The sequence below is a fragment of the Berghia stephanieae genome, chromosome 6 (genome assembly GCF_034508935.2).
Source record: "Berghia stephanieae isolate SIO BIC M18660-M18661 chromosome 6, UCSD_Bste_1.3, whole genome shotgun sequence".
Classification (NCBI taxonomy): domain Eukaryota; kingdom Metazoa; phylum Mollusca; class Gastropoda; order Nudibranchia; family Aeolidiidae; genus Berghia; species Berghia stephanieae.
In genome coordinates this window covers 48125582-48147151 of record NC_088365.1, presented here as the reverse complement: position 1 = coordinate 48147151, position 21570 = coordinate 48125582, and the positions used below count along the sequence as shown (strand labels likewise).

At 35.6% G+C, this 21570-nt stretch overlaps 1 protein-coding gene and 1 long non-coding RNA gene across 5 annotated transcripts in view; both read left to right on the top strand.

Annotated features, from left to right (window-relative positions):
* The window catches only part of LOC144975159 (protein rolling stone-like), a 167251-nt gene that overhangs the window by 10442 nt on the left and 135239 nt on the right, over positions 1-21570 (top strand). Inside the window, exon 1 of one of the 4 annotated variants that reach the window (XM_078918951.1) lies at positions 889-1027. The exons of the other annotated variants lie outside the window; for them this stretch is intronic. The gene's annotated coding sequence lies outside the window, so the exon portion shown is untranslated. Of the gene's footprint in view, positions 1-888; positions 1028-21570 lie in introns of those variants that run through there. 4 annotated transcript variants of the gene reach the window in all.
* On the top strand, positions 17528-19722 carry LOC144975704 (uncharacterized). Its single transcript, XR_013645967.1, has 2 exons — positions 17528-17576; positions 18355-19722. It is a non-coding gene; the product is annotated as an uncharacterized LOC144975704 (long non-coding RNA).

Genomic DNA, 21570 nt, shown 5'->3' with positions numbered 1-21570 from the left:
ATAAACGAATAAATAAAAATTAACTAGCAGTGTGAATTCTAGATACACAAATAAAATATACAAAAATACATTCACTTATCTCGACGTGAAGTTCTTTTCAGGTCTGATGACCCAATTGCGTTTGGGCTCATTGTTGTAATGGACATTTAAAAAAATGTCGCAAAAATATTGTTCATTACAACAATGTTGAACTAGGCCCATTAGTGGGTTCGGATGTCAGACCTGTATATATAACAATGTGGAATTGAATGTAAGAAAACAGATAATATGGACGTTTCGGGCTTCCCCTTTATAAAAAAAAACAAGATGAATGAGAGGACCTACAAAATATCTCTGTCGTCTATCTTGAATTTAGTAATGTATTTATGTCTTTATTGTTTTTTGTTGTTGTTAACTGAAGAAGGGTTTTGAGCCCGAAACGTTCCGTGTTTGGTATTTTTTTGTTCTTTTTTGAAGCTGTTATATTCTTTTTTTTTATTATTCATTTAGATCTATCTAGACGTCTAGTCTAACTGGAATGCTTTCTTTCGTGTTGAAAATCATTAATCTGCGCACGAAGACAGAAGTGATTATTCACACCGTCTGAAACTAATAATGAACGTAAAAAAAAATAATGATTTAAAAATAAAAGACATCAACAGCAACAGAATAAAGGTTGTTGAATTTTATTTCATTTCATTGTTGTTTTTTAAATAGTATAGTTGCTATTATAGAAAAAAATAATTGGTGTGCCTTCTATTTGATTGATGCCCATGTCCTCATTGAAAAAGCCCACAGACGGTTACAGAACGGTATCGATCGATAACAAGTACCGCGGACAATGTTGATCATAGAGTATAGAGCAGACAGACGACGGCAATTTCCTAACAGCGGTTAATACAAATTGATATTGGCGATCTTGACTGTCTGTCTGGTTGGTTGGTTGGTTGGCACACATTCTTCGTCATTGATGATGATGATCGATGACTGACTGGTGGATCGGGATGGTGTAGTATCGGAGAGCTGAGTGATTACTGACTGTTCACAGGTAGGGTTTATAGGGTATTATTATAAGGCATGTAGTACTCATTACATTTAAACTGTCAACAGGGGAAGGAGGGGGAAGGACGGAGGGGGATCCGGTAGCTCAGTTGGTAATACGCTTGCCTGACAAGTGAATGACCGGTCGCCTATGGATCACAACCAGTGACATCTATATGATGAAGTCCTAGATCACAACCGTTGTATTCAGGAAACAAACAAACAAAAAAAAAAAAAAAAAAAAAAAAAAAAAAAAAAAAAACACCAAAAAAAAAAAAACCCCACAAAAGAAACAAAGCAAAAACAAACATAAAAAACTAACAAACAAAATAAAACAACAAGAAAACAAACAAAACAAAAGAAACACATAAAAAAAAAAACAAAAAAAAAAACGACAAAAAAAAAAAAAAAAACCCGATAAAAGAAACAAACAAAACAAAACAAAACAACAATAACACCCTCTAAAATCTCTCAAATTATATTTCTATAATGATTTATATAATACATATATTTAAATTAAATAAAAATTAATTCTAAGAAACGCTCATTAAAAAAATCAAATAATAAAAAAAACAAACAAACAACAACACAGTCCCGTATGTGCAATGCTAACGAAATGGAACCATTCTGTGTTGTTAAAAAAATATTCCGGTAGTTTTGTTCTCAATGACACATATAAAAAACCGCACCCCAACCTAGTCCTTCAGGGCAATTGGGTAATTACTTGTTATCCTTTGGATAGGACGCTAGTTTATCGCAAAGCACTTTCCGCCAAATCTAACAGACCCAAGTACCCAATCACTGCTGGGTAGACAGGAGGCTCAGAAAAATATAATCTCGACTGCACTCGGGATCGATCTCGGTCCCTTTGCATGTGAAGTGAGTGCTCTACCAACTAATCTATCGGGACCCCGGTATCCCAATGAGAACGATCTATATTATTGCTCTGTGTGTTCGAGTCATTGGTCTCATTGTAAAATGTGCTCATAATGACCTTCATGTTAGATAATAATAATAATATAATAATAAATTATACAATAATAATATAATAATAATAATAATAATAATAATAATAATAATAATAAATAATAATAATAATAATATAATAATAATAATAATAATAATAATAATAATAATAATAATGATAAATAATAAATAATAATATAATAATAATAATAAATAATAATAAATAATAATAATAATAATAATAATAATAATAATAATAATAATAATAATAATTAATAATAATAATAATAATAATGAAGCCTTTATAAAGAGCACAGTTCCACTCTTAGTTGCTCAGGGCCGTCAGGGAGATATCGTTTAGTTTAAAAAAAACCAACATAACAATAGGTCATTTTGTTGAGCTTGCCTCATGCGTATGCTTACGACTTCTACAAACAAAACAATGGGTTTACATTTATTATCCAATCGTCGTACAGTATCAAATCATGTGATCGGTTACACGGTTGGACAACAACACCTGAAAATGAATCGCTCCTTTTTTCATAATTTATGACTTAAAATTTCGATTGTTAACTAACGATCGAATCATTCCGCCATTTTGCTGTTTTGGAGTTGTTGGTCGCATGGCCTAGTCCTGGCATGAAATAATGCCGATGGAGGCGACCGGCCATAAATAATTTTTTAAAAAATAGTAATAAAATTGAGCGTTTATATAGCGCAATGTTCACTATACGTACTCAAAGCGCTCTACAAGGGATCACTGGACAACAGTAACACTTAGCATGCAGGACCGGACACGACGCCTGTTAGGCGATATTACAATTTTTTTTTCGTACAGAGACACAGCTGTTAAAGGTCAGGTACTCATTTTACACCTGAGCACGGTGAGAGAAAGTGAGTAAAGAGCCGAGGCTCGAACCCAGGACCTTCCGATACGAACGCGAGTGTCATACCCCACAAGACCACATTGCCGTTTTGGAGTTGTTTGGTCACATGTTGTCCCAGCATGACATAATGCGCGATCGAGGCGACCGGCCATAAATAATTGTATTAAAATATCGGGTGGCGCTTTTTCTCTATTTGCAACCAGTTGTAAAATAATAAATTATAAGAGAAATATGGGATACGGAGTCGCTTGGAAATGTAGCCGGGATCTCATTATTGAATGCTGGCATCCGCAATCAGGTTGTATTGATAACATGCTATTTATACCACTTGGCACTATAACAATATTGGCGTGCTCAATAGGGCGTGGCAGTCACGGATGACTAATTTAATTGTTTACAGAAGGTTGGCGTGATCTTTTATAGTAATGAGTAAGGATATTCATCAGTATTATTTAGACCTTTTTTTTTAAAAAAAATGTTTATTTACACCATTGAATTGGTTGCAGCGACATTCTGGGGAGTGGGAAGAGGGGGGGGGGGCGGTGGATTATAATTTGTTTCAAGTTAAATTGAACACGATAAAATAGACACTGCATTAAAAAAGGGAGTTTTTATAATGCGCAATATCCACTGGACTTGCTCAAAGCGCTTTATAAAGGATCCCTGACCAACAGCAACACGTAACACGTAGAACAAGACATGACGCCTGTTGGGCGATATTACATTGTTTTCTGACAGAGACAACACTGTTTAATGGCGAGGTACTCGTTTTACACCTAAGCACGGTGAGAGAATATGAGTAAAGAGCCTTTTCCAAGGACTCATCTATGCGCCGAACGAGGCTCGAATCCAGGACCTTCCGATCGCCGATCCGAAAGCGAGTGTCATACTACCAGACCACATAGCCGCACATTAGAACTAAATACCAGTCGTCAAACAGTAGAAAAGGTGAACAATTTTGAAATGAACTTTTCAATCACCGTAAATGCACTGAAACTTTTCATATCCCGGTATTTCTTAATCTATTATTAAAAAAACAAATAAAACAGGATTAGAGATCAACATTATTCCGAACAACCAATGTAAACTTTATATTATGTAACACAGAATTACTGGCAAATCTAAAAAAAACCCCCCAAAAAACAAACTATTTTTTACAGACTGATATACGAGTAACTTGCAAACCATCTTTTTAATTTCTGGCTTATTCTGTCATCCGTTGAGTCCTTGTATAGCGCTTTGAGCACATTTAGTGGATATTGCGCTATATAAAGCTCAATTTTTAAATCTTTTTTTATGAATCAAATTAATACAAAGAAAATCTGCTAGGTCGTAATTCTCAGCCTTTTTGACGTTTGACTTCCATCGCGAGTATAATTTATTCTACGCAATTCTAGCATATCCACAACAAATAAAATGATGACGTAGTTTTAAATATTCTTGATACTATCAAGTGATAATAATCAGCATTCGCAAAAAAATAATTTAAAAAATGATGACGGCATTTAAAATCTCTCATGATAATATCAAGTAACAATAATCCCATTCGCAACAAAAAGAAATGATGACGTGATTTTAAATCACCCTTGATACTATCAAATAATGATAATCTTTCTAATCTAATCTTTTAAAAAGATTGGGTTGGAGATCAACTTTGTACAGTAAAGCCAATTATAATTTTTTTTATTATCGAGCACTGAAATGCCAACACATCTAAAATACAATTTACAGTAGTATAATAAGTATAATTATAGATGACCGCCTGTTCCTAACAGCCTTTATGTCTCCATAAATATTACGGGCTTTCCATTAGATGGAAATTTAAAAAAAATATTTTATAATTTAGACATCTGGGGAAAAAAGGAGGGGGGGGGGTATACTAAATTGGCAAGCATTAGTTATAAACATTTAAAAACGTAAAGATACTCTTTATCCACCGAATCAGATCTTTGGGCAGCGTGGCTCAGCGGTACGGTCTTTGCTTCTTGCCCGAAAGGTACAAAGTTCGATCGCCCATCGCTGCGCTGTGCTACTGTTGTAGCCTTGAGCAAGTCACCTCGCCCTAGCACAATTTGCGGCGCTGAACTACGGCTGACGCGCCTGAGTTATTCCAATCTTCTCTGGAATAGGCGATATTATCAATTTGTTTACTGTGTTGCCAATGTGTAGCCTACCCCGCTACCAAGTTTTAATTTAATAAATGCAATAGCAAGTAATCAAACCATTTAAGATGAAGTGCTGATTGCAAGAATAATATCGGCAGTAGGGACAACTTGAACGAGCCTTGGAGACCTTTTATGCCACCGATCCTGGTGAGTGCGACAGAGGTGAATATTTTATGATTCCTGCCAATATCTATAATTTGTGCGGCTATGTGTGTGGTTTTGTGGTATGATACTCGCTTTTGGATCTAAAGGTCCTGGGTTTGAGCCTCGCTCGGCGTACAGTTGAGTCCTTGGAAAAGGTTTCTTTTCTCACAGTCTCTTACTGTACTCAGGTGTAAAAAGGAGTACCTGGCCCTTAACAGCGTTGTCTATGTTGGAAAAAATAAATGTAATATCGCCTCCCAGGCGGTATATCTCGTTCTACATGTTAAGTATTGCTGTTGGCCAGGGACCCCTTGTAAAGCGCTTTGAGCACGTTTAGTTGATAATGCGCTATATAAAAGTGTAATTTTAATTTTAAAGTTTTAAATTAATGAAAGCTTCAATAGCAAGTCGTAATCAAACCATTTAAGATGAATTACTGATTGTTACGATATCGGGAGTAGGGAGAACTTGAACGAGCTAGGAGCTCATTCCTGCCATCGATCTTGGTGAGTGCGACAGAGATGAATATTTTATGACTTTAGTGCCAATATCTATAATTTCATTCGATGGGCTGACTCCGTTTATTCTTTATAGAGAACGCGATTACATGTTAACTTGACTGCCGGTTCAAGTCGTTCGTTTATAAAAACTAATAAAATTATATAATAATATAATTAATAATAATAATAATAATAATAATAATAATATAATATATAATAATAATAATAATAAAATATAATAATAATATAATAATAATATATAATATAATAATAATAATAATAATAATAATAATAATAATAATATATAATAATAATAATAATAATAATAATAATAATATAATAATAAATATAATAATAATAATAATAATAATAATAATAATAATAATATAATAATAAATAATAATAATAATAATATAATAATAATATAATAATAATATATAATAATGTATAATAATAAATAGTAATAATAATAATAATATAATAATAATAATAATAATATATAATAATAATAATAATAATATAATAATAATAATAATAATAATAATAATAATAATAATATAATAATAATAATAATAATAATAATAATAATGATAATAATAATGATAATAATAATAATAATAATAATAATATAATAATAATAATAATAATATAATAATATATAATAATAAATAATAATAATAATAATAATAATAATAATAATAATAATAATAATAATAATAATAATAATAAATAATAATAATAATAATAATAATAATAATAATACTTCAAAGGAATATTTTTGAACAGACATGTTGGACAGACATGATAATAAGTAAGCAAATAACTAGGTGGTATAAGTAGGCTATGCATAATGTGAAAGTAATAAGATCTGTAATTTGATTGGTGTATTGAGTTTTCTAAATTCGTGTAAATAAGTTAAGATTAGTGACAAAAAACTTGAAAAATTGAAAGATATATTTATATATTTAAAATTTTTAAAACTAGGTACCGTCATAGGGTCACTTATCGGTAAAAGACTTCAACAGTCATGTCGTCACTTCCCTCGTAATGACGCATGGTAACTTAGTAACTGGCTCTAAACTATCGGAACAATGGCGGACACCCTTATGAAATATTTCTCCGACGAGCATAAAAGTGTATCCAGAGGAGAAAAACATTATAAATTATATGATCATGTCTTGACTTTTATACATTCTGATCACAAGACATATGAAAAGTTCTAGCCAGCATGAAGAATAAAAAGTACCGATTTTCTTTGTTTAGAACCACGATGGCCGCTGTTGCTGGGCGACGTGACATCAAACTATTGAATCCAATTGGGTCGTATTGAGTAATGGACACTGTCCCATTCTTGAGCAGAACGCTTATTTTTCTGTCTTGGTTTCGTGACTATAAGTCAATAAATAAATATTTGATTGCATAAATAAGATATACGACTTGGTATAGGACAACGGTTGTGTGGATCTCCTGTAATCCCCCCCCCCCCCCCCCGATGTGTGCGGTATTATTTTACGAACACGAACCGACGAAACCGAAAAGTTATGGGAAGAAAGCAGCAGTGGAAGTGAACTGGCCATGGGAGAGTGGGTGTTCTTTTTTACGAACCGGCGCCGAAACCACGAAACCGACAAGTTATGGAAGAAAGCAGCAGTGGAGAGTGAACCCGGACCATGGAAGAGTGGGTGTTTCTTTTTCGAAACCGCGCCGAAACTGACGAATCGACAAATTCTGGAGAGTAAACATCAGTGGGGAGTGAACTTGGACTATGGGTTTCGGTGGTTCGGCGGTTTCGGCGGTTGCGGCGGATTCGTAAAAGAACAAACCCGCGATATGTGACCATTAATTGTCTCAGCGGCTGAAGCATCGCTATTTTCACGGTATGAATCTCTCCCCCCCCACCCCGAGATATAGACATTTCCGAGTTTGGCGATATTACGTCTATAATGCCATTTTTATTATTATATTATATTATTATTATTTTATATTATGTTATTATTTTATTATATTTATTATTATTATTATTATTTTTTTTATTATTATTTATTAGGAAGGCTTAACAGGCGACGTTTATTGTTTGAATGAAATTGTTCAATATGCCTGCTGGTGAGTCGGGTGGGGGTGGAAGGGGGGGGGGGTGAATATATTAAGTATTATGATGTAACACGTTGAGTATGGTAATTTCATGGAAAGCGGCTCATGTTAATTATTATTAATTTATTTACATATTAAGGGATGATTAACATAATATTATTTTTTGTTATAATTTTCTCTCTTAAAATCTCGGCCATGTAAACTGAGCAACGTATATTGGTAACTTTGTCATTGTAACTAATTACGATCAATTTAAAATCGACGTGGACATTTTCGCAGGTCTGATATCCGAAAACAATTTATGCACTTGATTTAACATTGTTGTAATGAACGCTATTTATTGTGTGTTGGTTGAAGACTAATTCCATTACAACAACGACACCATAACACTTTGGGTTATAAATAATCATTAAAAAAAAACCCAACAAAACCTTCATTCATCCCCAAGGGGAAATTTGTCTTTAGGGTCTATCTCAAGGGAAGACTGAAATAACCTCACGTGCCAGCCGCCGCAGTGCAGTGCCGCAAAGTGAGCTAGGGCAAGGTAACTTGCTCAAGGCACACAAAAGGCAGTTAGTCGAACTTGGTAGATACCTTTTGGATACGAATTAAAGTTAAAGACCGTACCGCTGAGCCACGGCCGCTTAGATCTGCTATTAAGTATACGTCGATTTAAATTATTTCAAGCTGGTTTTGTCAGTAACTGATTTTCTTTAAAAATTCATGCCAGGGCGTTATTTAGTTATTTTGTTATTCCTATTCCATTCACAATCAACCGGGAATAGACCGTAGCCATCGTTAACATATAGCCTGGCAGTGGAATCCTCTAGTTTTTAGGTTTGTGTAGCGTCTAGTGAGTTGTCGTTAGTAGAGCTCAAGGAAACAAGTTATTTCATTGGTTGAACTGTTGAATAAAACTCACGATTTGTTTTCTTTTGTGGCAAAAGACTGGCATTTTGACGTCATTTTTTTGGTCAGTGTCAGGCTATAACTTTACGATGGCTACGAATAAACACTTAGACAACCACGCCTCTCGGACAGTCGTCATAATATGTAAACAATAGCAATCTAGTTCTCGTCACCCATTTGGCGATATAAAAACAATAACAATGATCAGAGAGAGAGAGGTCGTTTTCATCCGCATTATTGTTTTTAAACAACCAACCATGCTTGTCCGAGCACGTTTGAAGGTGTGTCACAAATTCCATGTTTTGATTGGTCAAAAATCGACTGGTTAATTATTCATCTCTTCGAGCAATTATCGCAATTATTATTGAGCGTCTAAAAATAGTTTTTAACGTGAAACAGACAGGGGAAATGGGGTTTGAGGGGGGGGGGGGGGGGGGGGCGTGGATGAGGGGTTGGTAGTAAAAACAAACAACCACTGCATCCGAGACCGATCTCGATTCCTTTGCTTATGAAGCGGGTGCTCTATCGAACCTACAATTATTGCGAGTCTAAAGTGATAGAAACAAAGTCATTTTAATTTAAAAGCAAGTGTCTTGGTAATAATAGTAATCATAATATATTTTTTTTTACAAAGGGGGTTAATTATAATAATGTGATTGCAAGCGTGAGAAAGGAAACCTTCAATTACGAAGAGATAAATATCATGTGTTATTGAGACACAGATAACAATCACAGCGCTTCCTTACTCTGGAAAATAACCCATATATTAAAAATTTGGCCAAAAAACCCGTCCTTCAAATATCGATCGATTTAAATGACCCTCATCTTTGCAAAGAAACTCTCAAACCTGGGACTTTGGTTTGAGAGTTGTTTTTTTTTTGCCAAGGTGAGGGTCATTTAAATCAATCGATATTTGAAGGACGAGTTTTGTGGCCAAATTTTTGAATATGCGTTCTTTCCAGAGTTCGCGAGAGGGGACAATACGATAACAACGATTTCTATTTTTCTAATTATACTTCCGACTGTCTATTAGTCTGGGATGCCGATTTGATATTTTCAATTTCATTAAAAAATATAATTAAATTGCAAAACAATAGACGTTTAATTTTGTATTGATGAAACAAAACTGACGTCACTCAGCTCTTTGTTATAGTTTTTTCAGACAGTCATAATTTAAAGATTATTTTTCACTTATCAACCAGACTATAAAAGTTCAAGGTTACAATTAGTTTTTAACGTTGATACGTTATATTCGGCTGGCGGATGTTGTGAGTATCTTACCTATACGCATATCATCAATGGATTCGACAACAATAAAGCAGTTGAGGGAGGCAAGGGAAGCGTTTTAAAAACTCCTATATTTATAGGCTAAATTGATTTTCTATTCATCTTGATGAAATACTCACAACATCCGATATCCCAATTAAACATACTCTAACACAAAAATGTGTGTAACCTTTAACATTTACAGTCTGATTGATATAATTTCGTGAGAACTAATCACCAAAATGGCTGTCTAAAAATAATAACAAACGCTGAGTGACTTAAATTTCGTTCCTTTCATATACTGATAAATGCTAAAAACAGAATCTTCTTTTACTGATTATAGAATAGAGTGGTTGAGGTCAAACAACGCCATTTTCACGTCTCTTATGCAATTACTGTTCCATTCGTCGTGCTTCGTTGATAAAGGGGAAACCCGGAACGTTCACATTATCTGTCTTCGTTTATCAAACCGAAGCTCCCATTCAAGTTCATGACGTTGTTTATTTCTTCGAGTTCCAAGCAACAACATTTTCACTAACTACAATAAAGCATTTTATATTGGATCTTGTATTTGGCTTTTTTTAAAAATAATTATAATTTGACAATTTTGCTGTCATATCGCATGACATCTCTCCTTCCCCCCCCCCCCTGCCTCCACACCCCCCCCCTCCATCCACCCCCTCCATCCACCCCGATAATATAATTACGACAATGTAACAAGCTGTAACAAGTCAAAACATTTTTTAAACAAGCCGAATGCAAGGCCCATGAAATCGTTAATGCGTCATTTATTTGCCGCGTTTTTCTGAAGACCTGCAGACTATTATGAAAAATTCGTAGAATTTCCAAATTTTGGCTCCAATTTTAAAACTTCGTGAGGTTTTCTAAGTCATTAACACTTACAGAAATGTTTAAAAATTCCTTTATTCATCCCATAGGGGAAATTTGTCTCTAGGGTCTATCTATTCCAAGGGAAGACTGGTAAAACCCAGGCGTTAGCCGTAGTGCAGCGCCCGCAAATTGAGCTAGGGCGAGGTGACTTGTTCAAGGCCACACAGTAGGGCAGCGGCGGGTGATCGAACTCGGTACCTTTCGGGTACGAAGCAAAGACCGTACCGCTGAGCCACGAATATGAAAGTTGATGCAGGGCCTGTATAAGTTTAAGGATTCTGAAGCGTTATTTAACTCACTCAACCCTAACACCGACTATATCCGTAGTTTGTCCGGGTTACTTTTATCCCATGCCTATATATAACATTTTTCTGAGACAGATTATAGGCGTAGTATCAAAGCTAATGTTTTTAGTTTTTACATGTTAATGGTAGTTGAATAAAAACATATATACACACGCTCATTATTAATACATTTTTTCCATTCATGAAAAGTAGCAAAAATGTCTAGGATTGATATGTTAATCCTTTGTTGTGGTAAATAGTTCATTTTAAAAGTTTACAGTGACTACAATATTAATCTCCCCAAAATTACGAATTTCTTAGAATTTCAGATAGGCAGGTTTGTTTCCGTGGTGTTTTTAATTTGATTGATTTAATATCTCCCGATGAGGAAATTATTTGTATCTTTTTTTCTCAGGCAGTTGTCGATTGCATGTCACAACATATTATCATTATGTCTTTTCATAGTTATGTAGTCTAGTGGTATAACACTCGTCTTTGGATCGGGCGGTTCAGGGTTTGAGTTCCCTCTCTGAGAGGCTCATAGGTGAGTCATTGGAAAACAAAAGGCTATCAATTCACCTTCTATCGGTACTCAAGTGTAAAACGGGTACGTGGCCGTTGAGAGTGTTGTCTCTGTCTTTTAATAATAATCTAATATCACGTAACAGGTGACATGTCTCGTCTTACATGTTAAGTGTTGCTATTGGTTTGAGGACGCCTTGTAAAGGGCTTTGAGCATGTTTAGTGGATATTGCGGTCATTAAAAAAATATTGAAATGTCTAATTTTTACTATTCGATCAGTTATTTCGCATTTTAAAATTTTTAATTAATTAATTTTTTTTTTTTCAATTACAATTTGAGAATGTTGCTGTCATATTTTATGTAACGCATCCCCAAGATAATAAATGAGATGACAGCAATGTAACAGCAACGCGCTGAAACAAGTCAACTTTTTAAACAAGCCGAATGTAATCAATACACGACATGGGGCAGATAGTTGTGGTGTCAATTGTATCAAACCTTTTGCGTGGCATTTTGAACATGATTGATTCAAGATTTCCCGAAGTAGAAAATATTTATGAATTTTTTTCAGGCAGTTGTCGATTGCATGTCATAATATATCATTATGTCTTTTTATAGTTATGTGCTCTAGTGTCATGATACTCGTCTTTTGGATCGGGCGGTTCAGGGTTTGAGTCCGTCCCCTCTCTGAGGGGCGTATAGGTGAGTTCCTGGGAAAAAAAGAGTATTTACACACACATTCTCTCACCGTACTCAGGTGTAAAACGGGCATCTGGCCGTTAACAGCGTTGTTTCTGTCCTTTATAAAAATGTTTTATCGTCTAAGAGGCGACATGTCTCGTTCTATATGAGTAAAGTGTTATTTTTGGTTGAGGACGCCATGTAAAGCGCTCTGAGTACGTTTAGTTGATCTATTGTTTTTTTTGGGTTTTTTTAAAAATTACGTCTTCCGCTACGGCATAATTAGTTACCGTCGCCTAGGCGTTCCATGAAGGAATATAGATAATCCTTCAAACAAGATGTCTGATGTCAACAGAAATCACCCATGATGTCCAAACTGAGCAAAATTGGGGCTAATAATCTTACTTTTTAATATTTTTTTTACTACTAGTAAAAAGCCCGCAATTTCGCGGGGAAAGAACTATTTTCATTCGATACTGTACTCACCATCATTTAATGAGGGCAGATTGGTAAACAACGTTGTCTGTGTAATTTGGTATATCTTCGGTTGATTTTTCTGTGTGGCCCAATAATATATTTAATAATATATTCCCTCAACTAACCCCAAGAAAAAATTAAAGCTAGTACCTTTAATTAAACCCAATAGGAAAAACAAACACCCTAGCACTTTAATAATACTTATGACTAACCATAAAAGGAAAAAAAAAATCATCCGATCTCGAGCTAACCCTAATAGAAAAAATCATGACAAATTGAATAAGTAAATGCCTGACAAAAGATCAAAGGTGAAAATACAAATTTAAAGAATACTGGGGATGTAGGAGCTTTCGGAATGTCTCCCCTTTACTTAACTTATGGAAAAACAAACATCCTAGCACCTTTACTAAGACTTATGACTAACCTTAATAGAAAAAGAAATATCCTCGATCTCGAACTAACCCTAATAGAAAAAAAAGAATCAAAATGGCGACTGAAATACCTTCATGTGATCAAGTGAATAATATCACTATGAATGCCACGATTTGCTGAAAAATGCCAGCACCCACACACACATGTATACACCACACACAACACACACACACACAAACACAAACACACACACGCACACACACACACACACAAACATACACGCAATTAGAACATACATAACAACACTGATCACCGCTAAATCAACAACACAACGGAAGTAATAATAATACTTGATGTCATAAATAGATGACGCAAATTGACAACTTTTTACAGTGTCAAAATTAGTTGATTTTGGGAGTCAAGTGTCGTCGTTGGTACATATTTTATGATATCTGTTTGACTCAACGAACTTTCAAACTGACTTTAAATTATAAAAGGAAATCAAGTTATCTGTTTATCTGTCTGTAAAAAATACATTTCTAATTTTCAAATCTTTCAGTAGAGTTGTGCGCCGTATTAATGTTTTTATTGACTCAAATAAGCACAATGTTCTCCACAATGCTATATTTTTTAAGAAAGGATGTTACTAGTGTGCATCTTGTGTGAGTGTGTCTATGTCAATATTGTATTGTTATAAATGTGTAACCAAATGACAAATTGCCACTTTTTGGGGACAATAAAGATATATTATTATTATTATTATTATTATTATTATTATCATCATTATTATTATTATTATTATTATTATTATTATTATTATTATTATTATTATTATTATTATTATTATTATTTACTTAGTTACTTCCGGTGTCATCTCTTAGGTAGAGGTCCACTTGAAATGGTGCGCGACTCTTCTCTGTTGCACGTTTTATTTGGTTACATTCAGTTGCAGAGAGTCCACTCCAACCTTTCACATCATCCACCCATATTCTTGGTGGTCTGTCTGCCCTTTGGTCTCCAGCCTTTCACATCATCCATCCATATTCTTGGTGGTCTGTCTGCCCTTTGGTCTCCAGCCTTTCAGATCATCCATCCATGTTCTTGGTGGTCTGTCTGCCCTTTGGTCTCCAGCCTTTCACATCATCCATCCATATTCTTGGTGATCTGTCTGCCCTTTAGTCTCCAGCCTTTCACATCATCCATCCATGTTCTTGGTGGTCTGTCTGCCCTTTGGTCTCCAGCCTTTCACATCATCCATCCAGGTTCTTGGTGGTCTGTCTGCCCTTTGGTCTCCAGCCTTTCACATCATCCATCCATATTCTTGGTGATCTGTCTGCCCTTTGGTCTCCAGCCTTTCACATCATCCATCCATGTCCTTAGTGATCTGTCTGCCCTTTGGTCTCCAGCCTTTCACATCATCCATCCATGTTCTTGGTGGTCTGTCTGCCCTTTGGTCTCCAGCCTTTCACATCATCCATCCATGTTCTTGGTGGTCTGTCTGCCCTTTGGTCTACCGCCTTTCACATCATCCATCCATGTTCTTGGTGGCCTGTCTGCCCTTTGGTCTCCAGCCTTTCACATCATCCATCCATGTTCTTGGTGGTCTGTCTGCCCTTTGGTCTACCGCCTTTCACATCATCCATCCATGTTCTTGGTGGCCTGTCCGCCCTTTGGTCTCCAGCCTTTCACATCATCCATCCATGTTCTTGGTGGTCTGTCTGCCCTTTGGTCTCCAGCCTTTCACATCATCCATCCATGTTCTTGGTGGTCTGTCTGCCCTTTGGTCTACCGCCTTCGACTTTGCCCTGGTCAAAACATTTCAATTTTCTTGATTTTTATTGTGTAGAGCAAGGTTGGTTGAATTCCTATGATATCACAAAACTTCTTGGTTGCTTTTTTGTCTTTCCAGCTTATCTTCTCAAGTTGTCTAAATTTCCACACTTCAAATACTTCTATAATCTTACCCAAGGCAAGAAAAAAAACAAACAAAACAAAACGAAAGTTCCTGAAATAGAGCTCGAACCCGGGACATTCCGAGTAAAAGTGCAATGCCTTAACTACTCTATATAAATACCTAAGTTTTTTTTTTTATAGTTGCCCAATTTCCATGTCACATGTCAAAATATCATTTTTTTTCTTCAACCAATTGCCGATCCCCAATTTCCACGTCAGCAGTTAGACATTTGACATTGTTTCAATAACGACGAAAACGTATGAATATTATTGTGGCAACAAGATTGGTCGTCAATGCCGATGACTTATTAATGTTAAAAGATCAAAATTGATTGCTTTTCAAATATTGAACCCCAATTCAACACAGCCAAAAAACACCGGTAAAACACTTACATTTTTGAAAACCTTTTGGGTCAGAACGTTTTATCTTCAAATTTAATGGGGCAGCGTGGTTCAGCGGTACTGTCTTTGCTTCGTACCCGAAAGGTAACGAGTTCGATCACCCGCCGCTGCCCTGGGTGGCCTTGAGTCACCTCACTCTAGTTCAATTTGCGGCGCAGCACTGCGGCTGACGCCTGGGTTATTCCGGTCTTACCGTGGAGTAGACCCTAGAGACAAATTTTTTCTTTGGGATGAATAAAGGGAATTTTATTTTAATTTTATTTTTAAATGTTTGTTGCCGATCGCCTCCTAATCTTCGGACTGGGACGCTTTGGCAGCTTTTCTGAATAGTTGAGTGAGTTCTTTCCACTGATGACGGTCTGCTGCGATGGATCTCAGGTATTTTAAATCCTTTCCGCACCTCAGTTCTGCTACCGATATCTGAAACAAAATATTCCACATAACAAAATGGGAAGATAATTGTGTTTACTGAAGGAGTGTTTTGAGTCCGAAACGTTCCGTGCTTTTGTATTCCGTTCTTTTTCGAAGTTATTATAGCCATTTATGTTCATTCGATTGGTTTGTTTGTTTTGTTTTTATTTTTAACAGTCCACAATTTCTAACAATTTCAGGAAGTGTCAGTTTTTGTGATATTTCAACAGTTAAAAGTCATTATAAATTTTTTAAAAATGAAAAATAAAATTGAGCTTTATATAGCGCAATATCCACTAAATGTGCTCAAAGCGCTTTACAAGGGGTCCCTGGTCAACAGCAACGGTAAACATGTAGGACGGGACATGACGCCTGTTAGGCGATATTACAATTTTTCGGACAAATAAATACAACGCTGTTTACGGCCAGGTACTCATTTTACACCTGATTACGGTGAGAGAATATGAGTAAAGAGCCTTTTTCCAAGGACTCAACTATGCGCCGAGCGCGAGGCTCGAACCCAGGACCTTCCGATCCGAAAGCGAGTGTGATACCACTAGACCACATAGCCGCACGATATATTTCGATATATTATAATCAATCGGACTTCCAAGCAAAGAATTTCTGCCCAAAACGGACATATAAATCGATTTGTCAACAAAGCACGTCATTATAACTTGTGATATTTGATACAGCATTGATCTTTTAAAGTGAACAAACAATTTTTGTTTTCATTGAGATCATTCAGTGCATATAACATAGCCTTTTTATTTATGGGTGTTGGTGGGTACTTGTAGATACTAGAGTTCTAGATAACATTTAAATAGAGCATGTAAAATAAATAAGGACACTCACATTGTATTTTGTCTAGACGATCGTTTCAGTACTGGTCGCACCTCTTCGGCCTTTTTTATATATATAATATATATTTTTATATTGATATATTTTTTGAGTACATTGTCAATATCTTGAGGAAGATTTCTATCGATAGAATGAAATTGACGTCACTCGGCTGTTTGTTATTGTTTTTAGCCAGCCATTTTTTTTATTGTATTAATCATACTATAAACGTTTAACTATACAGATAGTTTTGTGTATTGGTAAAAACAAAAAACAAAAACAAAAACAAAACTTGAGCTTTATATAAAGCAATGTACACTAAATGTGCTCAAAGCGCTTTACAAAGGGTACCTGACTAACAGCAATATGCAACATTTAGGAGACATGACGCCTGTTAGGCGATATTACAATTTTATTTCTGACAGAGACACCACTATTAACGGCCTGGTAGGTACTCATTTTACATCTGAGTACGGTGATAAAATGTGACTAAAGAGCTTTTTCACAAGGACTCAACAATACGTCGAGATATGAGTGACGTCAACTTTGTTCTATCTATACTATAAGAGACGTAATTGACGCCACTTGGCTCTCTATTTTTATTTTAGACCGCGATTTGGGTGATTAGTTCTCACTAAATTATATAAATCAGACAATTAATTTTAAAGGATACACACAGTTTTGTGTTTTGGTCGACAACTGCGTGGCATTTTCCCCTCTGAGCGGTATTTCAGTGCTAGGTCAACCTGACCCCATTAGTGGGGTCAGCCCATGGGTGGAACAGGTAGCGGTCAGTAGGAATCCACAAGATATGAAGTGAATAGAAAAGTGCCAGAAGACAATAGAGAATAAAAATTTTTTCGCGGCGGTGGTGGGGTTTGAACCTGCGACCTTATTGGTACGACAACTCCGCCTGGCAGGTGAGAGCGTGGCTCTACCGTGTGAGCTATCCACGAACACAAAAATATTCGTTTCAAACTCAAAGTCATTACTAGATCCCTCTCTCACCCACTTCTTGAGACCGCCGATTCGTTCGTACACCACCATCGCGAATAATTTTGACCAGCAGTTAAGCTTAATAGCCAATATTCTCAACACAAACATATAACAAAGAAACGATTGAGACATTGAGTATGCTCCGGTGTATGGGGTGAATTTTTAATTCAGAAAAGTGAGTGGAGCAGGCACTTATGTTGGTAACAACAAGATATGAAGTGAATAGAAAAGTGCCAGAAGACAATAGAGAATAAAAATTTTTTTTCGCGGCGGTGGTGGTGTTTGAACCTGCGACCTTATTGGTACGACAACTCCGCCTGGCAGGTGAGAGCGTGGCTCTACCGTGTGAGCTATCCACGAACACAAAAATATTCGTTTCAAACTCAAAGTCATTACTAGATCCCTCTCTCACCCACTTCTTGAGACCGCCGATTCGTTCGTACACCACCATCGCGAATAATTTTGACCAGCAGTTAAGCTTAATAGCCAATATTCTCAACACAAACATATAACAAAGAAACGATTGAGACATTGAGTATGCTCCGGTGTATGGGGTGAATTTTTAATTCAGAAAAGTTAGGAATCCGTGATGCCGCTGATGGTAATTAATTGTTGCAATATTTTATGGTATTGCTCAGTTGCTAACACAAATATGAAAATTGTTCCCTCACCACAAGCAAAGCAAAGGTTTCTTTCATCATATGCCATGGTTGATAATAATTTATCCTCTTAAGGCTGCTCTTAAGAGAGGTGTCAATTTAGTGGTTTTTGTGCTATCAATGAAATTAATTTGTTGTTATTTGCATATCAATAATTTAATTCCCAGCGGCAGAAAATGATTGAAACAAGCATCATTATAAAGTAAAAATGATGATCTTGACACATGCCAAGTTTTGTTGTCCGGGCAGTAAAACCTTAAAAGATATGAATTTTTTATTGTAAATTTCTTATTTGGCATGGCTTGGTGAGATCCTTATTTTCTCTCCCATAGTACTCCATGCCATGAATTATGTCCAAATATCAGTTTAGGAATAAAATATAAACAACCATTAGACGAAAATAATACTAATATTATTTTTTAAGCATTTAACTGATTTAAATATGAGTTTTGGGCACATTTGAAAGCCAACTTTTCAATGGCTTGATAACTTTTTTCTATACTTAAATCCCTTACGATTCAAGTCAAAATTATATTTTTTTATGACTGTTAGGCATTATAGTTTGAAGATGTATACGGTACTGCTTTTGTGTGGTTGTCTCAGGAAATGCCGACTTTATAGTGTCATATAGGTGTCAATGTTTAGGGTATTCTTGCATGTTGAATAAGTAATATAATGTAAGTTCAAGTTCTCCTTTTGTGCACAAGTGAATGTGTTAACTTTCTATAGACTGAAGCGTCCAGATATATATGGCAGTGATTTCCCAAAAATTAAATGATCTTGCTGTGGTATGCCTGTGGTGTTATACTGATTTGACTCTGACTGTTATTCAATTGTTTTATCTCTAAATTTGACTGACTGGAGTTCAATGGTATATCAGATCACTTTATAAGACAATGACTAAATGTGTATTCTTGAAGGAAAGGTGATGATTCTATATAACCTATATGGACAGTGTGTTCGTTTTGAATGTAGTTGGTCAATAAGGAGAAAAAGGTTACTACTTGGAATAAACTATATGCCCTCATTTTGAATCCTCTTTTGTCAACATACTATGTCCGTCTGTTTGAGCAAATCATTTAATTTAACAGTACCAGTGCTTAGTGTTAGTTGTAATTGATGATTGATACTGCAATATTTGTAGCATGTCCAGTAACCTTGTTGGGTGATTGATTTTTTCTTGTAAAGAAGTCATACTTTATAGGCAGATTGATAGTAAATTGAGATATTGACATCATACACAATATTAGTTTTTAGTCTTTACTGGTCAATAAAATATTATCTTTATGAGTTATTTTACCACATAAAGACATAAATCATATCAGTTTGCTGTTATGATCAACATAACTGTTTGAGAGGAACGGAATTGGTAAAAACAATATACAGAACTTACAAAACCATGAATAAATCAAGAAAATCAACTGCCAATATGATAATATTGCACAGGAACATAGATGAATATATGTACTTTTGATATTTATTGAAATTCTTAAGATACTGCCGCTGAGTTTTGAATAACAAATTTTTTATTTAAGTGCACTATAATTTACAAGCACTTAAAATTAGATCAACAATTTGTGATATTCAAAGAAAACTATTGACCACAAGAATGTCAAATTTTCACTGATGTTTAGAAAGACAACTGATTTTTCAAATCAAAATAATGAAGTGAAAGAGTCTGTTATAGTTTTCCCGCTATACAGACATATTATAAGACCATAAAGATCCATAATTGCCCCCATTGGACACGGCACTGCCTGATACCAGTTGAACTCCAATGACCTCATGCAGGTAGCGAGCAGGGAGGGTTATTGGTCCCTTGGGAGTTCCAACTGAAATAGCGCTGATTCCACGCAGTTCGACATGTACGAGTACATTGCAGGTCTGACATCCGAACGCAATTATGGGCCTAGTTTAACATTGCTGTTAAGGACAATAATTTGCGTTATTCTTTTTTTTTTTGATTTCCATTACAACAATGAGCCCATAATGAATTGGGTTATCAGACCTGCAAATATGTGCATGTCGTTGTTGATTTATTTAATAAGACTGGAAGATAGTGTGATTATTTTACCTGAAGGCGTAGCATCGATATCAAATTAAGAAATTAAGGAGCAGGTACCGGTGTAAGATAAAACAAAAACAAAACTGAACAAGTGTGTGTGAAAGGTGCCAGAAACAAAGCAAGAAAGAAAATTATAAGAAAAAAAAAACTATCCCAAAAAAATCCGTCGACCTCGATTGGGGATCAAACCTCAGACCTTCAGATTACCGATAAGACGTGCTACCGTTACACCAACATTTCTTGCCTTGTCTGGCACCTTTTCATACACACTTGTTCAGTTCTTTATCTTGTGCGGCTATGTGGTCTAGTGGTATGACACTCGCTTTCGGATCGGAAGGTCCTGGGTTCGAACCTCGCGCTCGGGGGCATAATTGAGTCCTTGGAAAAGGCTCTTTACTCACATTCTCTTCCCGTACTCAGGTGTAAAATGAGTACCTCGCCGTTAACAGCGCTGTCTTTGTCCGAAAAATTGTAATATCGCCTAACAGGCGTCATGTCCCGTCCTACATGTTAAATGTTGCTGTTGACCAGGGACCCCTTGTAAAGCGCTTCAAGCACATTTAGTGGATATTGCGCTATATAAAGCTCCATTTTTTAATTAAAAAAATATTCAGCATCGATTGAAGCGTACACTATTCTCTTGAAAAGTCGTTTATATGAAAAAGTTAACTTCTCAAGATTCTTACCTCCACACAAAGAAACTCTACATTTTCGCCGAGTTCTGGGACCCCTTTTGTCTGTGGTATCAATTATGGATGGTCCTGGATATAAAGCCAATACTGCCGTACTCAGGAAAAAAACCCCAACCCATATTTAAAAATTTGGCCAGAAAACTCTTCCTTCAAATATCGATCGATTTAAATTACCCTCGTCTTGGCAAAAACTTTCAAACCTGGGACTTCGCGAATTCCCAGGTTCGAGAGTTTGTTGATTTTTTTTTTTTCCAAGATGAGGGTCATTTAAATCGATCGATATTTGAAGGACGAGTTTTCCGGCCAAATTTTTAAATATGTTTTTTTTTTCCAGAGTACGGTCAAATACCGCTGTTCCTTGGGACGTATCGTTAGT